This window comes from Rhipicephalus microplus, chromosome X, assembly GCF_043290135.1.
Source record: "Rhipicephalus microplus isolate Deutch F79 chromosome X, USDA_Rmic, whole genome shotgun sequence".
NCBI lineage: Eukaryota > Metazoa > Arthropoda > Arachnida > Ixodida > Ixodidae > Rhipicephalus > Rhipicephalus microplus.
Genome location: NC_134710.1, coordinates 50,692,874 through 50,708,229, shown reverse-complemented (window position 1 = coordinate 50,708,229; position 15,356 = coordinate 50,692,874). Strand labels below are relative to the sequence as shown.

The 15,356-nt window shown below is 39.8% G+C and overlaps 2 long non-coding RNA genes across 3 annotated transcripts in view; one reads left to right on the top strand and one right to left on the bottom strand.

The window, feature by feature from the left end:
* Positions 1 to 1,271: 1,271 nt before the first annotated feature.
* On the bottom strand, positions 1,272 to 3,782 carry LOC119182103 (uncharacterized). 2 transcript variants are annotated; one of them, XR_012886699.1, is made up of 3 exons: positions 3,625 to 3,782; positions 2,752 to 2,864; positions 1,272 to 1,436 (listed from the first exon to the last, which is right to left on the bottom strand). It is a non-coding gene; the product is annotated as an uncharacterized LOC119182103 (long non-coding RNA). The 2 variants fall into 2 exon arrangements; XR_005111246.2 differs by lacking the exon at positions 3,625 to 3,782 and adding an exon at positions 3,236 to 3,616.
* A 61-nt stretch (positions 3,783 to 3,843) lies between these two features.
* The window catches only part of LOC119187531 (uncharacterized), a 36,273-nt gene continuing 24,760 nt past the window's right edge, over positions 3,844 to 15,356 (top strand). Inside the window, exon 1 of the long non-coding RNA XR_012886700.1 lies at positions 3,844 to 3,969. This is a non-coding gene — a long non-coding RNA (uncharacterized LOC119187531). The remainder of the gene's footprint in view (positions 3,970 to 15,356) is intronic.

Below are 15,356 nucleotides of genomic sequence, written 5' to 3'. Positions count from 1 at the left end.
ATGCCACATTCATTTCACTAAATGCAAATCACGCTCACCATGTTGACAATTTTGGCCTAGTAACATGTACCAGGTCTTGACAACAAACAGGTAGTTTTTGTAGCAGTCTATAATGCAAAGATGATATCAATGCTGCATTTAAGAGATCATTACAGTAGTACAAGAATATCTTATCTTGAAAGCCATCGTGTAATCGTAAATATATATTTTGATGCGTTATTATCTTAATCCTCAGCTTTAGCAAGTTCTGTGGTATTCAATTCAAACCATGATATATCAGCAAATCTAACTTGTGTAATTTGTTTGAATTACCATTATAACCACTCTGTGTGGAATTCCTATCAATAAATTTTATCATGAAATGATCGATTGATCAGTTAATCAACCTGACCCCCTCATACATATCTGTTGAATGGGGTACGAGATGGGACAGATACCAATTAGGCATGTAATGAGGCCCAACTGGAGCTTTCGTATAAAGCACTGATTCAACGTTCTCCAATCGGTCTCATATAACAATGTAAAACTTGAATGCCTGATGTATTAACTAGACTCGTAATAATGTTCAAACATTCAGTTCAAAACAGCAAAGTTCCAATATTAGTTGACCCTGATTGCCTAGTGAAACACAAATAGCGCGTATACATTTAGGGTACATTTTTCGTGGAAAATAGTAACGTCTCTTAGCTATCCATAGAAATCCAAATTGTCAATGTTATATGTACCTGCAAATATAAAAAGCTCTGCCATGTTAGGTTGTACGTACGGTGTACAAGGACACTGTGGACATGTAGTAGTCATACATAGACATTGTCGTTTAGTAAATGAAAACATTTTCTGTGTACTTCGCAGGCTCTCTGCATGTTGTTGGTGTGTTAGACCTGCAGCCACACTGTAGTTTTGCTCACTGCCCATGTAATACATTACAGATAGCATCAATGGTGTGAGGATCCATTCTCACTGATTACTGTAGTGATTGTACTATATGACAAACGCTATTAGTAACATCACATCTTTGATGCTTTCTATAATGTACAGCACAGCAGCAATGAGGAAGACTGCAGTAGGTCTGCTGGTCTATATCTAGTAGACCAACTCCATGCAGCAAGAATGAGAAGTACATGGGAAAAAGTTCTCATTCACAAAATTTTAGCAATGTTTGGCATGGGAGCCCCAAACATCTTGTTATCATCACATGCAAGCTGCTGTGCAGCCGGCATGCTTATGCAGAATCAGTAAGATCTACAAGAATAATTCCAGAGTATAGAATATTGTTTTCAAACACATTTAATAAACATAAATTCAGTCAGTCTTCGAATGTTGAGGCAATGTAACTGAAGTTATGGGAATAAAATAATGCTGAACAAAAGTCTTTAATGCAGTTCCCTTTGAAAGCTTCAAGCTGCAGCACAGCTAATCATCACAGCCACTTGCCCCTGGAAACACAATAACAACAGAGTCGGTCTCAGCTGCAGAAAAACAGTCTAAAGAAATACTATAACACTTGCTCAACATGAGCAGTACTGTACTCAAGTTTACTATGGAGGAAAAAATGCTTGGCTTAGGTAATATACTCGCTGCTCAAAATAGTAGAAGAAATTAAGAAAGGCGGCGATCCATATTACAAGAAACACAGTAAATGAATCTAACTAATGCATCGTAAGCAATATCAACATTACTAATTTCAGCATACCTTAGTATGGCTATTCTTAAAAGCTAAAGAGCACCATAGAAACAAAATCTACAGATAAAATACAAAAGCAGGAATGTTTACTCTTATGTCTAAAGGAAGAAAAAGCGTGTATAATGTTTCTGCACACTCAGTAAGCAAAGAAAAATTTAACCAAGTGTCAGTAAAAAAAATTTACTTATATGAGTAATTCACTCCGTCATTTTCTTGTGCTTTGAAGGTACCAGTAAATAAATACATAAAAAATTCTTGCTTTGCTTCAACTTTTCGCTTCGTGACAACACACTACAAAACGTAATGATTTCTTACCAAAGTGCTACAGACAAAAGGGCTCGGCCAACTACACTGTACACACATGTGTTTCCAGTTTATGCCTAATTGTCTGCCCCATTGTGCCATATCGTTATGGGTACCAATCAACTTGCTGAGCAGTACTCAGAGGCGAATTGTTCAAGGTTCAAGGATACCTTGAGACAATACAATACTAAAGGGACCAACAATCATTCATCACGTGTCACAAGATTCTAGCAAAAATTGAAGGACAGTGAATTTTTCTGAATATTTTAATTATGCTGCTTTTGATTAAGTAGAAACTATATCTTTAAGTTGCCAAAGAATTAAAAAAAAAGCACTTCATGGCTTATGCTCAGAGGGCTAAGTAGTATATGATAGAGAAGTGACATCACTAAGTGAGGTAATCTTGTCATTTAGTACACCATATTTCTTAAAAGCTGCAATCTTTAAGCTATGAAGCCATCTGTACTTCATTTTATAAACATCAAGAGGTGTAAATATATTACGAAACGCAAAGTTGCTGTTATGGCAACGAGTGGAACAGCACACGTTGCAAACTGAGGTGTTTCTCATTATATAGAAATGCACTTGAGTGCTTCAATAGGTAGGTTTATGAGCGAGTTTGCATAGTTCTGTGTTCTGTCTAGGAAACACCAAAGGCCATTTCATTTTTGTGTGAATGGGTGCTTGCACTAAATTAGCACCACTGCTGATTGATGTATGCTACCATATTCCACAAACACTGGCACATGATCGCCATCACTCACATGCCAGTTTCACTGATGCTACCAAGGTCTTCTGATTTCGGAGCAATTTTTGTAGCAGGAAAATTTCCCGCATGGAGCACTTTGAAGCAAGTAATTTTGCATCTGGGAGCACTCTGGAACAGGTAAACTCACATCATGAAGTACAGTGGAGAAGCTATAGTTCATTCGTATTCAAGAACAGGAAAAATTATTTTGAAGCTCCTGTGAAAGGGTTAGAATTATTTTCATTCATTAAACATAATATAGAGTTAGTCATCTTAGGAACACTTAGTAGTTCACTCGATGATGCAAAAATAAGGGCATCACGCAGTTGAGCATTCTGGCATGACTTGTTCAGCGATTCTTTTTGTTGCAAGTAAACAGAATGCTGCTTCAATGAAATTGTACTTTATGAAGTAATGTTCTAAATGCATCAATGTGGTTATCAGTCAACATGGCAGCAAACATTGCAACATACAACAATGCATCAATGCTAAAGACTCACACTGTCCTAAATGCATTTTCCTACGATGACTTCAAGGAGAAAAACATGGTTCTTTAACTTCACGATCGATTATATTGCTCGGTGTAACATGACGTCTCTTAGCTAGCCCTACAAAGTCAACCTTTTCCGATACCTCCTCCTCTCTTTCTCTCTCTCTGTGCTGGAAAAAGAGCATTCTCCCGAGGCTTGCACACTTAATAACGTTAGCGATAATACTGAGTTGCCCAGATATGAAGAGCTGCTTCCATGAAAGAGTCAGAAAGTGCGTTCGACGGTGAACTACAATATTTAAGAAACTATGTTTTCCTTTTGCAGCGAATCTGTATAGGGCCCAGGCATTCTGTCTACAGCCGAAAACCTCCTAGCATTGGGGGGGGCAAAAAACCTACCGGCAAGAACTATTATGCTTTTACTGTATTAGCAGTAAAATTAGAGTAAGTGATACTATAATCCAGCACCACTCAACCTTGTGCTGCTCATGATGTGAAAAGAGTAGAACCGTGAAAAACAACACTGCGCTTGCGGTCATCAGTGAGCCAAGCCGAGCTGTGGTACATGCGCGGTAATCCATCGTGCTCTGACACAAACCACCTGCGTGCTCACTGTTTGAAGCATGTGAGCATACGACTTTATATTCACTGCAGATAGAAAAACTCAGATTACATGTGGTTTAAGCATTTTACACTTTACCATGCCAGGATCAGATTCACCACCATGCCAGGATCAGATGCCAGGTAAGATTTCCTTCCCGTTAAAAAAATATAGGCACCATGAAAAATGGCTGTTGGTCCCATTGCCAGTAGCAGACTGTAAAAGTGCTTCTGTTCCTATAAGCGGCCATATAGGGGGTATGCACTGAACCTTGATCACTAAATGGCCACACAATCGTCACGCCAATTTGGAGGTTCATTCGTGTATGCCGTGCGTGCTGTACGAAAATTGGCCTGCAAGAGGTTCTCTGGGGGAAACGCTCCCAAGTGCAATTTTGGCGCACTTGTCATTGGCATTGTCAGAATGGCTCAGTAAATCTGACTTGGTGCACTTTCGGGCAGGAGTAGAATAGTTTCGGTTTCCAGCATGTTTTTGAAGCACAACTTCCTCCTCACCGCAGAAAGAAAAGTTCTGATAAATATTCCGTGATATTTTCCATTTACATAACACAGTTCCATTGTATACTCTGATTAGTGACCTTCAATCATAACAGGAAAAAAACCAGGCACTGCAGCAACCAGTTTTTTAAGGCCCTCCAAGTTTATTGCTGAATGAAGCAACTTTTATTACTGTTTGTGGCCCATTTCTGTGCCATTCTGGGGCATCATGCTGCCATTTTCAAATTGCTGCTTCCATGGCAGCAATTGGCAGCATGAAAATTTGCACAGCACTTTTAAGAAAGTAAGAGCAGTAATTAACATACAACAGGTGACGCCGATATCACCAGTTGATCAAATTCATAGCCTGGTTTTCTTCACACTGACAACACTCAAAGACAGATACAGAATTTTGTCCACGAAAGGAGGGGTCAGCTTATGAGAAGTGCAGTACCTAAAGCAGTAAGTCTGCAATGAATTTCAATGTGAGCGACTAATTTAATAATGTTTTGTGCACTGTGATCACTGTAAAGTCCAAAACAAGCACCCCCCTTTACAATGAAAGATAATTCGACAAGATCGGGAAAAGAGGCCCTTGCTCATTCGGGATGAATACTCGATATGGAGGACAAATAGCCACTATGAATGAAAAAATGCACACCCATGCTTCTAAAGAAGTGTCCTGTAGAGTACACACGCAATGACTGTTTCAAAAGCAATCAATGAAACAGTGAAAATGGTAGTAGGGGAAGGTTGAAGGGTGATTGCTTTGTCATATGCAGATAGTTCAAATTGCTCGAGAAAAAAGGAAGCGGGGGTGGCACTTGCTCGGTATTTCATGGTATATTCCCCACCTTGCTCCTGTATTGATATCAGTTCTAGATGTTCAAAATTATGTACCCAATATTATTATCGATAAGTTTATTAATTGGTATAAAATATACAGTCATGTCTGTGCAATTGTGAACCCATGTGATAGGGGCTGTGGGCTCATCAAGTCAAAAAATAGCTTTTTTTTGTTTTTTATTTGTCTGTAGTTGAAATAGACAAAATGAAGCTGACCAGTTGATCGATTCATATAATGGGATGGCAACACTCATACTCTGCTTTCAATAATGATGGAGAGGAAGGGGTCAGAGAATGTCTATACCCCAGGAATTTATTCTTTAATTTTTTTTAAATGAGTAGAGGGCACTTGTTAAACGTCTCACCCATTTTCATTATTTATTCTGGGTGAAACAGCCCCCTCGATCCGAATTTCGGGTTGGGGTGGAGGGAGGCTGGGCCCCTGGGGCAAGTTTTCTGGCAACAGGTCTTGCTAAGGGACAAGACATCTGAACTTTCCCTCTATATTCACCAGTAATAACACCATAGAGCGCTTGTGTGTTGCATTTTCTTGTCTCTCGTCCCTGAAACTACAAGGGACGAGAAGTTTCAGGGACAGTTCAATGGAATATACACTAGCCAAACAAGCACCTTGGTAAATTATATTTCTAGTTCAACATGCACTTTATGTGTTTTAACCATGTAGAGCTTTGAAATGTTATGCAATAGGCGCATTATCTGAAAGTTGCAGGTTCTGTTCCTGCCAGCAGAAAAGCTCTTTTCGTCCCCTTATTCCTGTTCATATCATGACTTCTGCAATACAGTAACAGTACTACAATGCTGCTATTTCAATAAAAGCAGTCTTTCGAACCGCCCAACAGTGCAAACAATGACTAAGCCCACATTAGCCTTTGCCATGCCTTTAAAATTATTTGACAGGCCCTGCAAATGCTAAGGCTGACTTGCCAATCTAGTGACCTCCGATTTCAGGGCATTCATAAAGCAAAAAATGCATGTGGTAAAAAAAAGCAAAATAAAAAACGAGGCTTATGTCTTTGTATATTGTGTTTCAGCATAGCAGAAAAGCCATACGAGGCTAAGAACGATTTTTTTAAACATCACCTATCATACTATTACTCATAAATATTCATACAGCAGACGCATGTTTTGCTGTGTTGAGTGAGAACTAATACTAATAGCCCCATCGAAATCTTTGTACACTTTTCCACAAGGCAAAAATGTACTGCGCAAAAAAGTGCTTTAAAAAGTGTTATGCGCATTAGAACAAGGTCAGGAGATTTCAGAACCACAGTCTTTTTTTTATTTTTTTCACTGTGGGGTCTCATGGTACAGCATTAGCCGGTAAACTCACTGATAACTCGACTCACTCCGAGCAAGCCGTAAGCCTGAGTGAGTACTATATTGGCGATGAGTCAGTCGATATGGGGAACATTTGGTGAATCTCAGTCCAAAAAGCCCAAAAGCACAAAATATATTTCGTGAGTTAGTCTGAGAGAGCTCAACCTTTTTGGCCAAGCTATGTTCTTATCTACTTGCCTTCAGCATAACTATCACCCTTACATGTCAGCTCATGCCAATACACATGTTTACTCACAGATATTTCGAATCGCAAGCATCCGTATACCCCCTCTATATTTACTTACAGGGGTACAACACCTGTGCCCATTGTATACAATTCCTTACTATTGTTCCAAGCCGAACCAAAACCATAAAATATGTTCGAATTGTGTCACATTTTACCCAAATGTCCGACCAGCCTCAAAATTTTTCAGTTGTGCCAATATTAGTGAGACGTACAGACAATAACCTCAACCACTCCTTTTAGTATACTGTACCACATATGTCAGCAGAAAAGGTGAGGTACGTCACTCTGGTTCACTCAAGAAATACGTTTTTTGTGCTTTGGGCTCGCTCGGACTCAATAAAGCGTTCCTTTATCAGACTGACTCAGACTCGCAAAGTATTACTGATGATTGATATGTGGGGTTTAAGGTCCCAGAACCACCAGATGATTATGAGAGGCGCCGTAGTGGAGGGCTCCGAAAATTTCAACCACCTGGTGTTCTTTAACGAGCACCCAAATCCGAGTACACATGCCTACAACATTTCCGCCTCCATCGGAAATGCAGCCGCCACAGCTGGGATTCGATCCTGCGACCTGCGGGTCAGCAGCCGAGTACCTTAGCCACTAGACCACCATAGCGGGGCGCAAAGTATTACTCACCCAGGCTCGTGGCCCAATCAAAGTCTGAGTGGGGTCGACCCACGAGTGAGTTAGCTGATCCAATATTGATGATGAATATTATGCACAACCATTTGCATTTCACCAAGCCAGCTCAATTTGTGGTCACCAGATGCTACCCTGTGATCTAATACCCAAGGGTATGCACCCTGGGTGCATAATGATGATGTGCATGAATGTTCGGGAGGCTGGTGTTTCTGATACACAGCTGCGATTGCGCTGCTGTGAGGTTTTCACTATGCGGTAATTTCTACAATGAAAGCACACCTGCAGGGGTGCAACAGCCGAAATAGAATTAAGAGTAATTTTCGGAGCAGCCAAATTTTACTTTTGAGCACTAAAATGCAAATTTGAAACAGGTTCCGAAAAAAAAACCAAATTATTATCACAAAATATCAATTTGGAGCAGTATAAAAAGAGAAGGCTTTCATTTAGAAAAAAAAGTATGTACTAACCAGTCAATATCACCAGAATCGTGCAGAGTAAACATGAGCACTGCTATTTAGGTAAAAGTAGTATTTTGAACCACCCCAGTGATCAAACGATGATAAAGTCCTTATTAGCATTTGCCACATCTTTCAAATAGTAGCACTTGCCACATCTTTCAGGCTTTGCAAACTCCAATGTGGATCAGCTAAGCTGGCGACCTTGAAAATCAGGGAATTGGTGCACGAAGGTGTGGGGGTGGCGAAAAAATACTGGCGCACAGTTTTTTTTTACAGGCACCAGCAATGTAATACAGTGTTCTAAATGAATGTCCATAACATTTTTAGAAGGCAGCAATTACACCAGTTATGTGCTGTATCACACATGAGTAATTGAACAAAATGAGCTGTGTCCCGCGACTAGTGGTAAGAGGCCCTTCCAAATTACAATACCCTTTTCTGCAGGCTACTTTTGTAGTGTGGGACGGTGGCTTAAGCAGCATTCTGTATGTGTTAGAGCAAGGCCAAGAAATTATCAAACACTGCCATAGCCCCTCCCCACTCCTCTTTTTTTAATTTTACGATGGGGTTAGGTTAGGCCACAACTTCTCAGTTCACTTGCAAGACGCGCTCTACCATATAAAGTAACAACAGCACGCGCCCATAGATCCGATGACAACACCGGATATCTATCACCGGGACGATGCAACTAACGTAACCTAAAGACAGAAAACGGTTTTATGTGCCTTTGCTATGGTGACCATCGTGGTCGCCAGCAACATCAGCGTTCGCAGGACGTTGACTGTTCACGCGCCAAAAAATGTAATATGCCTTTCCAACTCTAGCTAACATGCCATAGCCATGGTTGCTGATTGGGAAATTTATATTTCCGGCAAAGCGTCGGTGGCTACGGCAACGCATTTCTGTCTAGAAGTTTCGTCGTCCCTCCAATAGTTATCTGCTGCGGTCAGCGAACTCATGCATGAAACACAAGAAAAGCTAGGAAACTTCTAGTAAATGTGCAAGAAAGATAGATAGGTACAGCAGTACTTTGTGCAAGTCACCAAGAAAGAAGCATTATTTAGGCCGAAGAAGAGATAAATTAGCAAAATAATATTTAGGAACACTGCTAGCTGTTCAATGTAGAACATGGAAATATTACACAATAATATAGTGCACTTAATTGTAATAGCATACAAGTTATAAACTATTATAATAATAATAACAACAACCAGAACGAGCATAAAAAGTGCAGTACATGAAATTTTCCGGCGAGCAAGCTTAAAAAATTTATCGATTCTGTTGTTTTGCAACTCTCCTGCAGAAAATGCTTGGTGGTGTTCATATAAAACATGAAGTGATGCAGGCTTAGACAATGTCTTGAAAAACCTACTCTCAAGCTTTGTCATGATATCTGATACAGGATATTGTGACCAAAAATAGTTGTGCCTTTTTAGGTGCCATGAAAGCATATTATGCCAGTTGGGAGTTGATCCCTCGCAACCTGATGAATGGTTAGGAAAAGATATGTTTATTAGAAATGTTGACTGCCATATATTCGTTTCAAATATATTTTTGGAGTCTTCCACTAGCCACTTTTCTTTAACTTATATTTTAGCTGAGCAAATAACTACTGCTCTGGCCCCGCTTTTCACAGAAACCTTGGTGACCTTGGTGGAGTCACATGGCTCCCCGGGGCAGCTCACTAGCTACATGACAGCGTTCGCAAAGAAGGGACACCGATAAAACAGCAACAAACCAAAGAAATAACACTGCGGGTAGGCGAGAAAATGGGACGTTGGTGTAACGAAAAACATGTACTTGGAGGTCTCTCGAGAGACCACTTTTTCTTTTGTAGAGCCAAGATTCAGGCAATCGACGTCGAACATGGATGGCACAGAATGAACCGCAATGATGTGGGGGAGAGGAGAGCACTGACACAAGCCTTGGGGGCATAGACTGGCGCTGTCGCCCCCTTGCACCCCTCGAAACCACTACTGAGCATGATACAGCGCCTTTAGGTGAGCTTAGAGGGCGTGTAAGAGAGTAAAAGTGGACAAAAGGACAAATAAGAGGCTGTGGGCACGACGTGCTTGCGTCACGAGGAAGCAAAAAATTTCCCTAGATGTTGACAAACTTCTCTTTTCTCCTAAGTACAACCAAAATTCTCTAAATCAAGGAAAATTCCTCTAGAGTTGGCAGCCCTGTGACTCTGTGTCCTCCCTCTGCCATGGAGGAAGGAAAAAAACTTTCTTTTCCTTCCTGTTTCCTCAGCAGTGGCACTCTTTAGTAAGATAATGAGTCATGGTTGCCGCCATCAAACCTGTCTGTGACGTCATGTGAATTTTTTTGAGAAATATCAGGTCTCTTCGATTTGGCTGCATTGGCGGCACCTGTGCAACGGGTGCAGCACCTTTCTCCTCGATTTACTGGTGCCGCGCGCGCTTTGCACTGACTTCCTCGTTTTGTCATGATACAAGCGTAGTGCTGCACGAGTTCTTGCCAGCCTGCACTTGCTCAAAAGGAGGTGCAGAGAGGTGCAGCATTGTGTGCGCCTCTTCTTCCTCTCAAGCTTGGAGCAGACAATGCTGTGTGTTCAGGGCGTGCGTGCAAACAGTTTAGTCAAGCTCGTGCCACCGACGGGTAATTTTAGCCGTGTCTTATCGGCAGTTATTAAAACAGATTCTTTTGCATAAGTGTCTCATGAGCAAAAAAATGTAGCGTGGTTGACTTCAGTAAGAATTATAGGAAAAAAAAAAAAAGGTTAAGGCAATAAAGATGCAGCTCAAGCTGCGTGCTCACTTCGTCTTTACGAAAGAGTGAAACCAATGTGATAGGAAGCTTTCAAAAAGACTTTTTTAAAATGTGTATTTAAGGGAGCTTGCTCACGTGTCTTATATTGATATATCTCGAAGAAAAGTGGTTCTGGAAATGAACTTCTAGTTTATTCCAAAATTGATTCAAGATTGTGGCATGGCATTTCTCAAAAAGTGCTAAATGCCTAAGCTGACTCCAGTGGTACTCTACATTTTCTGCCGTCGCATATATGCTCCAAATAGAAAATGATTATTAAGCAAATATACACTTGAGCTAAGTATGCAAGATCACCATCCATGTTTCATAAACATTATTTCAAAAGTAGTAACTTATGGTTCGCTTTAAAAAGTTCTTTCCAGTAATCAAAGTAAATACCTACTGAAGAATGGTCAAAAATTGTACATGCAGTTTGTCAGTGAAGTAATAGGCTGACCTTTGCAAAAGAATTGAATTCTGAAAACCATGCTGTGCCAGAACTAAGAGCAAGATCGTTTAAGCAAACTCGTGGTAACTCCTGATGATGGCACATGTTCAAGCATATTACAGGGGCTGCTTGTTGGTTAGATGGGGTGGTAATTAGGCAAGTGCCTGTCATCAGGTGTTGAGATGCATTGCATTTCCGGTTATCAAGTATTAAAAAGGTGGCTATAAATTTGCCAAACTCAGAATTTATTGACAGGGTGAGCACTTATTAAAGCCAGTGCTTATTAAAGCTTCTACCTAATAAATTTAGCCATAAGGCTAACAGATATATTTATTGAGCTGGTCACCTTTCGTAACATATCTCTTAGGTCAATAATTATTTGGTTTACGGCAAGCTATGAATAAGGTAGGGTTTTGTGAGCTTCTACTTAATAAAGTTAGCCATAAGGCTAACAGATATATTTATTGAGCTGGTCACTTTTCGTAACATATCTCTTAGGTCAATAATTATTTGGTTTACGGCAAGCTATGAATAAGGTAAAGTTTTGTGAATTGAGGAATTAGAAGCAATGAAGTTATCAAAATACTTTGTTTAAAATGCGTAAACAGTAATGCCAAATGAGGATTTCAGAAGGGTGAATTCACTTATGCTGTCGCTTCTGGTGCCATCATTGCAGTTTATATTCACTCGTTTCATGCACTGTGTATGTAGTGTCACTGACGACAACCTAGTTTTTCCCAGCTGAAATTCCCAATTAAAAAAAAGATAACATCAATTGATCTACATGCTTTTTTACTGTTAAATCAGACACACCACAAAGGCCATTTGGGGCTCATTAGTGGACTGTATAGGCGAGGTCTCTGCACAGGATATGTCATGGTAATGTTTCAGTGCTCTAGCTTTGTGTAATACTGGAAACCGTTTTTCTATTAAAGATTTCTACTGGGCAAACAAGCTCCAGAACCAGATTTGGCCCTTGGGTAAAGCAGGCAGTAAGAGTGAGCTCAATCATAAGATCTTCAGGTGTATGCACTCAAGGAACTAGTATCTATGATGCAAAACCTCCAGTGCACCAGGAAGGGCACGAAAGAAGGGTGTACGTCAACAATCAATAGGGCATCTTCTGGCCATCATTCTTCCGTAGCCATGAACTTGTACTGCCAATGTTCTTCAGACTGTACTAACAGATGAGAAACTAGGTACAAAAGTTGCTTCATCATTGCAAGATGGCCCATAATACATTTTCATAATCCCCTCATCGCAAGCCCTAACATTTACTTGAAAATGTTTTCTTGCATAGTGTTTTTTTCTCATCCTCATACAGTTGTCTCATGCAAAAGTATGCCGCTTGTCACAGTCGATCTAGCTGGTGCCGTGCAGGAACGGCTCCAGCCGTCGTGATGTGTTCTCCACTGGAGCTATCAGACACTGTAGAATTGAAGCCTGGTGTGCATGCTTAAGACTAGTGACCCCTTCTACTTGCATTCCTTACACTGGTTCATACCTGCACAAGATTGTGGCGACCCTGTACAAGAGGCTTTAATTCTGGCAAATGCCGCCACAGCAGTACGAAGGTGTGCACCCTTCAGCAACACCACTGCAGAGCAAGCTGAAGTTCATATTGAATATAATATTTCACTTCCAAAGCAATGTTAATATAAGTACTCTTGCATTCACTTAGTCAGGCAACACTTTTCCCAACTGTGATCTCTTTTACTTATACTAATCTGCATAGTTTTTTTCAAAATGATCACAGTAGAAAAAGAGTTTCTTTTTGGGAGCATCACTGTTTTAAGTTCACAAGACTCCACTGAAGCACTTACAACATATGCAAACAGTGACATCCCGAATTTCAGCACTTTTATTTTCCAACAAAGGTAATCTGGTTGTCATCTTCAGGCTGTGATCTTACAAGAGCTTTAGCATAATTCTTGTTGTTGCTTGTGTCAATGATGCCCCATACATTGCAATAGTTCAACTTTGATATAACTTGGCAAGATTGTGCATAGCTTCGGTGAGAGAATAATTGAGACTCACATAAGACAAGAAACTCATGACGTGTTAACTTCCATCTATCTGTATTTGTTGCTTTGCCAGCAAATATGTAAGGAATCAGACGCATGTGCAGTATGGCAACATGCTATGTCACAGTCATTTAACGTCAAGCAGCATCACAAAACATTGCTCAAGAATCATTTTCATTTTCTGAAGTTTTAACAGATGTGCCAATAATACATATATTACTCTTTTCTCAACATGAAATGCTTTCAACAGTTCACATGCCTTCTTATCAAAACCCGAGCCTAGAATGTTTATCTCATATTTATTCTCAACTTACATGCTCTGGCACTCACGCAATACGCCAGATCTTTCTGTTCACTCTGAACAGCCTGTAAGTTCACTTTTAACAACCCACCTCCACATTCCAAGTGGTCATAGGCCAAATAGGGATTATTATATCAATAACATAGCTATACAACTATGTTTGTCGAAAATGAATATATATGAACAATACAATTGCTTTGTAAGAAACAAGTGTAGGATGAGTAGAACACTTTCTCTGAAGGCTTTGTTGAAATATTTTATGATCATGGATGGCACAGAAGCTTTTTGCAGAAAACATGTAAAGCCAACACGAGAAATTACGTGCATCATGAAAATTCCGATACAGCAAACATTCTAAGGATGTGCAAAAATATTGAATCATTGACGATACAAAATTAAATATTGTTGAAAGATGATCTATGTTATCCCTGCTGGCAGATTATAAGCACAAAACATAAGAGCTTATGTAGTGCAGCTAGCTACTTCCAGAAAAGTCATTTTACCAGCTATACAATAATCACTTACCCTTTTTTAAGAGTTCTGTCGACTCAAAGGGCTTGATTATATCCTACAAATGCTGTATTTCTGCTTTTAAAATTTCTTGTAGTCCCATACTTTAAAAAGACTAACAACCAATTTTTAATGTACTTATTTTGTTTTGTTGCAATAAAAAGCTTACAACTGAGAGTGTCTAATCATGCACTGACAACAAGGAAAAGCAATGAAACATCTTTACAAGAAGGGAAATCTGGGCTGGTTGGTGATAGTTCATTTTCGATACATCACAGCGCAAGAAGGATGCAGACGAAGAATAGGACAACACGAGCACTGACTCTCAACTAAAAATTTATTAAAGGAAAGGCACGAATGCATACACAGGTTAGCCCGCTTCAACAGAGCAACTATGCATGTGCAGCAGAGTCATTCACGAGCTGCTGCACATGCGTAGTTGCTTTGTCGAATCAGGCTAACCTGTGTATATATTCGTGCCTTTCCTTTAATAAACCTTTAGTTAAGAGTCAGCGCTTGTGTTGTCCTATTCTTCATCTCCATTCTTCTTGCGCTGTGGGTCATCGAAAGTGAAACATCTTTAATCAAAACTTGTTGCTGATGGAGTCTTATTGTACACAGCACATATTGCATACAGTGGCCAACAGCTGTTGGGTGTACTTGCACAGGGTTCTGCCATGGCAGAGTGCATGCGCCAAATTACCTGTGATGCCGTATGCATGCGTACTATGGTTTAATGCTAATTTTTGGATGTTGTGAAAAGAATTCTTCTCAGCATCAACTCCTTTTACTATGCAATAGGTGAAGAAGAGGGTGAGGATGTGTTTCATATACCTACTGTAATTTGAAGCTTGCTTTTATGAACATCAGCAAGCAACATACAGCAATTCAATGACTCATAACTCACTACTAAGACTTTACTACCAAGCAGCACCACAGAGCAGCTGTTATGATTTTTAAACTCCATTTAAAAATACTTATTCTACTCAAATTGCGAAAATGCATTCGATTCGATTCTGGGTCTCTCAACATACACAAAGATCCATATACATGTTCTGAATTGTTAGTTGTCACTTCCCTTAGGAAAGATAGATGTGAAAATCATTACATTTGTCAGTCTAACAATTACCTAGAGATTTTGACATCACATAAGTGTAATTTGGCATAGAATGTAAAAGTTGACATTCAGTCAATCATACATACTACCATGTAAATTTTCGTTCAAAGCAAGTGAACAAAAATGAGCGAGTTCGGTGTGAGTGGTGCATCATATGCCGCGTCACTACCAATCTTGACTCTCCCATTTTTTTGGGCGCCTTTTGTTCTCAGAGATGATTTTGGTTGCAGCAGTAGTACTTTAGGACATTTTGCACTTGTAGTTTTTCTTTTTTTACTATTTTCTGTGTATGTGCAATATTCTTGTACCATATTTTTTGCCACTATT